Here is an 8,416-nt window from a genome sequence, read left to right on the forward strand (position 1 = left end):
AAATTTCAAACTCTACTACAAAGCCATAGTAATCAAAACAGCTTGGTACTGGCACAAGAACAGACCTCAGGACCAATGGAATAGAATTGAAAACCCGGAAATGAACCTACGACAGATAGCCACCTAATCTTTGATTAGGGATCTAAAAAAATAGAATGGAGCTGGCAAAATTGGTTATCACTTGTAGAAAACTAAAGCCAGATCATTCTATATCACCCTGCACCAGAAGCAACTCCAAATGGATCAAAGAACTGGGAGTCAAAACAGACACTCTGAAAACATTACAGGATGGAATAAGAGAACCCCTAGGTCTCCTAGGCACAGGCCAAAATTTTCTTAATAGAGACCCAGAAACACAACAAATCAAAGAAAGGTTGAGAGGTCTTTTATTGCTGCTTCTATTTCAATGCTTGATATGGGTCTGTTAAGTTGTTTTAAATCATCTTGGTTTAGTTTGGGCATGTCAATATTTGCTAGAAATTTGTCCATATCTTTCAGATTCTCAAACTTAATTGCATAAAAGTTTGAGAAATATGCCCTTATGCTATTCTGAATCTTGGCTGTTTCTGTAGTGTTGTTTCCATTCTCATCTCTGAGTTTATCTCTGTGTTCTCTTTTTTTCTCATAAAGTTTGCTAAGGGTCTGTCAATTTTATTAATATTTTCGAAGAACCAACTCTTTGTTTTGTTAATTCTTTCTATAATTTTTTGGACTTTAATTCATTTAATTTGGATTTAATTTTAATTATTTGTTTCCATGTATTGGATTGAGGTTTAGCTTATTGTCCTTTTTCAACAAGCTTTAGGTGTCTCATTAAATTGTTGGTTTCAGATCTTTCCAATTTGTTGTTATAGGAAGTCAGAGCTATAAACTTGCCTCTGAGTACTGCCTTCGCTGTGTCCCAGAGGAGCTGGTAATTTGTGTTATCATTTTTGTTGAATATCATGAACATTTGAATTTCCTTTCTAATCTCCATGACCCACTGGTGGTTCAACAGTGTGTTGTTCAGCCTCTATGTGTTACAGGATTTTCTTTGGTGGCATTTGGGGTTGAATTCTAATTTTATTCTCTTGTGGTCTGAGAGAATGTAGGGTATAATTTCAATGTTTCTGAATTTGGAAAGATTTACTTTATGACCTAGAATGTGGTCTATTTTGGAGAATGTTCCATGTGCTGCTGAGAAGGTGTAATCTGATGCTGCTGGGTGAAATACTCCTTAGATGTCCGTTAAGTCTAATTGATCTATGCAGATTTTAAGATCCGAGGTTTCTCTATTGAGTTTTTGCCAGGTTGATCTATCTAGTGGGGATAGTGCTCCACAATTAATGTCTTTGGATCTATGTGAGATTTGAGGGAAAGTAGTGTTTCTTGGATTAATTTCAGTGCTCCCTTATTTAGTGAGTAGATGTTTAGAATTGTAATATCCTCCTGAAGGAAGGATCCCTTAATTAGTATGTAGTGAACTTCTTTATCAGTTCTCATTGATTTTAATTTGAAGTCTATTTTATCTGATATTAGGATTGCAGCTCCCACCTGTTTATTGGGGCCATTTGCTTGATATATTTTATTCCAGCCTTTCACTTTTAGAATGTTTATTTTTGTGGACAAGAAGTATCTCTGGAAAACAGAAGATAGAAAGGTCTTGCTTTTTGATCCACCTGAATTATCTATGTCACTTAATTGGAGAGTTAAGACCATTATTATTAAGAGTTAGGACTGAGAGGTGCTTGTCTGCCCCTATGTTTTTATCCACATTTTGGGAGGACACTGCCTTGGCTATTTTTGTTGTCATTATGTTTTTCTCTGTTTGTGGACTACTTCATTGCCTATATTCTGTTCTTGTTGGTTTTTTACATGCAGAACGTCCTTGAGGATTTTTTGAAGAGCTGGTTTTGTAGTGATATATTGCTTTAGATTTTTCTTGCTGTGGAAGGTTTTTATTTGTCCTTCTGCTATGAATGAGAGCTTAGCTGGGGAGATTATTCCTGGTTGATAGTTATTTGACTTTAGTGCATGGCATACCTCTTTCCAGGCCATCCTGGGTTTTATGGTGTCTGCTGAGAAGTCTGAGGTAATTCTAATTGGGTTACATTTATATGTGATTGTTCTCTTCTCCCTGACAGCTTTAAGAATTCTTTCTTCAGTGGCCATTCAGCCAGTACAGATTATAATGTTATGGTGGGTTGTCCTGTTCTGGTCTGATCTATTTGGGGTTCTAAAAGCTTCTTGTATCTGGATGAACCTGTCCTTTTGCATATTTGGGAAGTTCTCTGCCAGGATTCTGCTGAATATATTTCCTAATCCATTGGCTTCCCTCTCCAGGCCCTCTTGTATACCTATTATTCTCAAATTAGGCTTTCTGAATGTAACCTGTATTTCCTGCAGTGACCTGTCATGCTTCTTAATTTTGTTATGAGTAATTGTGTGCTCCTTCTCTATGGAGTCTAAACTGTCTTCCGCCTCCTCCATTCTACTTTGAAGGTTTTTTACTTTGGTGTCTGTCATCTTTGCTTCTTTCTGGTCTTTCTTAATGGTGGCCAGATCCTGATTAAGGTTTTCTTCTAAGTCTTGAATAGATTGCCTTACTTCCTGGACTTTCCACTCCTTAATCTGGGTTTTAATCTTTTTATTAGCGTCTTTCTCCCTCTGCTGGAGTTCCTTTATCTTTTTATTTGTGGAGGCCATGAAGTCATCTATTAGCTTCTGCTTGGCCTCATTGCGTTCTCTGATAACCCTATGCAGGGTGTCTAATTTTTCATTCAGCATGTTTTCATCTATCTCGAGCATTGTCCTCTAGGTCATTCTGGGACTTCTCTGTAGCTTGTTTATGTGGAAATGGTATTGGGGTTTGTTGTTTGGCCATATTCCTTGTGTTTCTGTAGTTAGTTTTACCCATTTGGAGAAAAGAAGCACATTGGTATGACAGTAGGACAGTCCTTTTTTTTTTTTTTTTGCAAAAATATCATACGGAAGGGTTACAATTACATGGGCAAGATAATGAGTATATTTCTTATCAAGCATTGTTGCCTCCTCCTTTGTTTCCCCTTCCCATCCATTCCCATCTCCCCCCCCCCAAAGTTGTAAAGTTTGTTTTTCAACATAATGACTTGTAGTCTTTTTTTTTTTTTTTGGACCAGCGTCAACCCGATGTCATGTAGATGTATAGATCTTAGGGTTTCAAAGTTATGGGTAGGTGTTTTCTTATTTAGCCCTTTTTTTCTTTGCTTAGAGAGGGATTTTGTGGCTTCAGAGTTGAGATTATGTATAGTTGTTACTTTTGAAAAAACCTTGGTTTGGCTTAAAGTATTCTGCTCCTTAGATTAACAAGATGAGCCCCTTGTACTCAGAATAGTCAAATGGATCAAATTTTGTGGTCAAATATAGAACCAAGTCTAAGTTGGGTCTGGATCAGATATAAATTATTAGGGATCAATGTGCTGGAGCAGATAGAGAAGTAAAGGATTAGGGTTGGAGAGATGTACATTCAAGTTCAGAAGAGAACTTGGATATAATGATAGTAGAGGGGTAAGAACAGCTTAGGGGAGGAGTATATGTAGTAGGAGGAGAATAAGACCTTGTTACTGAGTGTAAGAGGTAGAAAAGAATTTGAGGTAGAGTTATGTAGCTTAGAGATTGAGATGAAGGTAAGAAAAAGAAGTTATATGTAAGTGTATTTGGGAGACTTGCTGAGATTAGAGAAAGGATTATTCAGATATTATTGGAGAGTAGCTTAATCTAAGTTAACTCTGTTAATTATTGTTTATACACATAGAAAGAGGCCTTTTTGCGTATAGATCTAGGCAGGGTAGCTTTGATGGAATAGTAATATAATGTGGACAGAAAGGAGAAGGGGAGAGTGAGAGGAAAAGAAAGAAGAAAAGAAAAAACCTTACAAATTAGGAAATTGGAAAGTGGGAGAAAAAATAATAATGAAAAATAGACGCTTTAAGTGGAATAGCAAATCTTAAATCACAATACACATAAGTAACACATAGAAATAAAAACAAACAACAAATGATCAGAGATAAAAGCTAACAAAACAAAGACAAGAACAAAAACCTAAAGAATGGGTTTTTCAGGTTCTCAGAGCAGATTCCTGTTAGAACCTTGTATTCCTTGCTGTAGTCCACTTTCCTTGTGGCTTGGTTGGGAGCAGATAGCCTTTTGATGGGGAGGGTGCCTGCTGTCTATACTCCCACTCTCAGCTGGTGGGAGGGAGTTTTGGGGGTTTCAGGTTTGTAGACTGCTATCATAGGCCTGGAGCTGTGTTCCCAGGCTTTCACAGGTAGCCACAGGAGCCTTAGGAGCAGAGTTTATGTCTATGTTCTGTTCTGGTATGATCCCTCCCTTTTGGAAGGGGGCTTGGTCAGAGGGCTTTGGAGTCCCACAGAGAATTGCCACCCAGGGAGTGGACCCAGTTGGGTTATTCACGAGGTCTGTAGCTGGTAGTGTGCTGGACCACAGAACCTGTGCTGTGGTGGGTAAGATGGAGTTGGCAGGTTCTCAGTCAGAGGGTCTGGGTGTCAGCAGGTGCAGGGAGGTGGGAGGGGAAGGGGTGGCTCTGCTGATGCTGAAGGGTCTCCTCTGTGGCTGTGTGGGGAGTCCTGGCACTAGGGGGCCAGGTGGAGGTTGGTGCAGCAGGCTGGTGTGGGCTGCAGGGGGTTGTGTTGATCTGCAGCAGAGGCTGTGGGAGGTGGCAGACTGGCAGCAAGCAGCCTTGGGGGTGGTGTGTCTGTGAAGATGCCTGTAGCAGTTTGGTGGTGCCATGGCTGTGAGAGCCTGGAGTGGCAGCAGGGAGGGAGCAGGTCCTAGCAGAGGGCCCAGTTGGCAGGGTAGTTGGCCCATAGAGCATAGAGCAATGGATTGGCTGAGGCTGTGGTTTCCTGGTAGCCTAATGCAGGCCTGGCGGGGGGAGGGGGGAGAGCATGGGAATCCTACCAGCTCTGCAGTCAAGGGCTGATTTGGGGGGCTTACCTGGTGGTGCCAATTTCTGGCGATTGTAATGGCGGTATTGCTGAGTTCGCTCCTTCCCGGTAATGGTGGGAGGGGGGGGGATGGGGTTAAGGCCTTTCGCCGGCTTGGAGGGTCTTCACCAGACTCCTTCCTAACTTTCTATGGGTCTAGTGTTGAGCTCTTTCTTCAGTTTTTGGGTGCTCCTCTACGGTGAGCCCAGGAGGTGGTGCAGCTGGTCCGCAGGGGTCCCAATCACTGCTTCTCTTTTCCCTTTCCTTATTTGCCTGCTAGGATAGTCCTCTTGTGGTAGAAAAAGTCTTTAACGATTCAGAGTTTAACTGGAGTGGGTCTCTCGAGGTAAAGTGTGGCTGTGCCCCTAGATCTTCTTTCTCCTTCCTTCCTTCCCTTCTTTCTTCCCTTCTTCCTTCCTTCCTTCCTTTCTTTCTCTTTTTCTCTCTTTCTCGTTCTCTCTCTCTTTCTCTCTTTCTTTCTCTCTTTCTCTTTCTTTCTCTCTTTCTTTCTCTCTTTCTTTCTCTCTTTCTTTCTCTTTCTTTCTCTCTTTCTTTCTCTCTTTCTTTCTCTCTTTCTTTCTCTCTCTCTTTCTCTCTCTCTTTCTCTCTCTCTTTCTTTCTTTCTTTCTTTCTTTCTTTCTTGTTTTTTTTTTTATTGTGAAAATACCATAGAGAAGGGTTACAATTACATGAACAAGGTAATGAGTACATTTCTGGATCTTCTTTTGGTCAGAGACCTGTAGTGGGGCTACCTATGAGAGTGCCACTAGTGTGTGTGTGTGTGTGTGTGTGTTTTACAAGTAAAATAAACATGTTTTGAAGTCTACTTCTCTTTAGAAACTTTACTTATACGTTGGAATAGACCCAGTGTTACTAAGACTAACTTCATCCAGTGCATGTTATCTTTAAGTGTTTAAGGTTATAGACTTAAGGGCAGGCATCTTTTCAAGTGTGTTCCTTGAGATCTCAGCACTATCTTTTCATCTTGGAAAGGTGGGTCATCACAAGAATTTTAACATCACACTTTTTTTCTTAGCCAGATATTCCTTTTATAATCACCCACTAACACTGAATATGCTTATTACTATTTCTTCCCTGTGTTTACATATATGAAGAAGGCACAGATTTGGAATATTCAAACTGATATGTAAACTCACTGTTGTGGAGCTTGCTTGTAATTCTAAAACTAGGGTGACTGCGGTAGGAGGATCACAAGTTTGAGGCTAGCATATATTTCATAGCATAGACTGTGTTGAAAAAAGAAAAATAATAATTGAATGAACTCCTAAATAAAATATGTTTGCAAAAAGCTATCTGGGTTACTATAAAAGATTTATTCTACTTTCAAAATTCTTACGTAAAATTAAATGCATAAAACTTAGTATCATATAATTGGGCTGGAATTATGTCTCCAAATGTGTATCCTATATGTGAAACTTTTACCTTCTTCTGATTAATTTCTTCCCATTATATTCCCTGCTATAATTATTAAGAGAGTAACACCTCCTGCATTGATAGAAAACATGTTATTTATATGTTCCACTTATAATTGCACATTTTCCTCAAAGTTACAAGTTGTCTAAAAATGTGATCCATATGCTGTTTCAGCTAAGTAGCATTAGAAAAATCATGTATTTGGAGTGTCTACAAGAACATGACTAAAATTAGGATCAGACATTCCCTGTCTGGTAAAAGGCTTTATAAATGAGTTACACTTAAATTCATTTAAATGGCAATCTCTACTTAAATTCCAAATATTCTCGTAAGGCACAGACATTACTCTATGTCGATAGAATATTTCTTTAAAAGTGCTCTCTATTTCTGGGATTAATGAAGTTCCTCATGATTTTAACGTCAAAGCTGCAACGCATAAACACAAAACCAAAATGGCATAACTTTTAAAGACTGAAAATTTAATCCCTTTAAGTAATATGTGTGCTTCTAAAGTTCCATAAGTCATTCTTTTTAAGTAAATGTTTTCATGTTGATTTTATTCACTTATGAAAAATAATAACCCTAAAGCACTAATAGGGTAATTACTGTTTCTTAATGAACTGAGTCCACAAAGCAATAGTTTTTTTTCTTTTGCTAGTGAAACTTAAAGGTATGCATAATTAATATTAACTGAATAAATACTTCAGATATTCTATGCTGTTTCAGTAATGATACTCTACTTTTGAAAAGACAAATTTATATAACCAATGCAACAGGAAACAGAAATAGTTATGGTCAAACATTAAATTAACATTGTTTAGATAAAGTACAAATAAAATACTCAATTTTCAAACATAAAATGAAAGAACCGAGGAGAACTTATAAACACAATAAATGTTGCATTTCCCCTAGTTCATTCCTAATTCCTTAGCAGTCTTTCTGACCTCCTATGAAAGCTAACCAGTTCATTTATCAAAGCTCTTCAGTACTTGCTTGCTTACCTTAATGTTTGTTTGATCTATTTTCAATTCTATCAAACAAATAAAACCATCATAAAGTCTCATTCCTTAACAAAGAATCAGAGTAAATCATGATGAGTTTTAAACTGTGGGCAGTTTGTATAAGAAAACATAATATTAGTATTGAATAGTAATAGTGATTGATAATGATGTCAATATATAAACCATATGCACAACCTAAAGGGGTGGTAATGAGCTAATCAATATAAAAGAAGTTTATTCAAGTGAAGGGACCAAGGTTTAGGGATAGGTTAAATGCATGGCTCACTAAATCAATTCTTAGTAGTAATTCAGAAAACGACTAAGGGTCTCTATCGAGCAGAGATAAGCTGCCAGTAAAATGACCTAACAAGAACAAATGAGAGTGGAATGGTTCCAGATAATTGAATTACTGTTCAATGAAGTGTTCAAGCTCTAGAGAAATTTCCATGTTAAAAATGCGGAAATTAGGCCAATTGATAGTTAAGATAGCCAAACTCAAAATGGGAAATTTGGGCAAACTTATTTAGAAACACAGGTGGCAAGTGTTTGCCTTTGGCAAACAATACAATAGATAGACCAATCAATACGCTTCCATTGTTTTCTAGGGAGGATGAAGTGTTTGATCTGTACCATCCCATAAAACATTCACCAGTCACGTGTAGCTAGTTATGCTAAATTTTCATTAATTAAACTTAAATGTTGAAATTATACTCCATGTCCTTTATTTTTTATGTGGACTTTAAATACATGCTTTTCTTCATGACTGGCTACATTTTCAACTTTAAAGAAAATTCAGTACATAACCTGAAATTAAGATAAGTAAGGGAAAAGTGAGTTTGGACTCCCCTATGACCCAGCAATCCCACTTTTGGGCATTTACCCAAATGCTTACAAACAAGACCACACTAAAGCTACCAGCACAACTATGTTCATTGCAGCATTATTTACCATAGCTAAGATATGGAACCAACCCAGATGCCCCTCAGTAGATGAATGGATCAAGAAAATGTGGTATAT

This window comes from Dipodomys ordii, unplaced genomic scaffold (assembly GCF_000151885.1).
Source record: "Dipodomys ordii isolate 6190 unplaced genomic scaffold, Dord_2.0 Scaffold5, whole genome shotgun sequence".
Lineage (NCBI taxonomy): Eukaryota > Metazoa > Chordata > Mammalia > Rodentia > Heteromyidae > Dipodomys > Dipodomys ordii.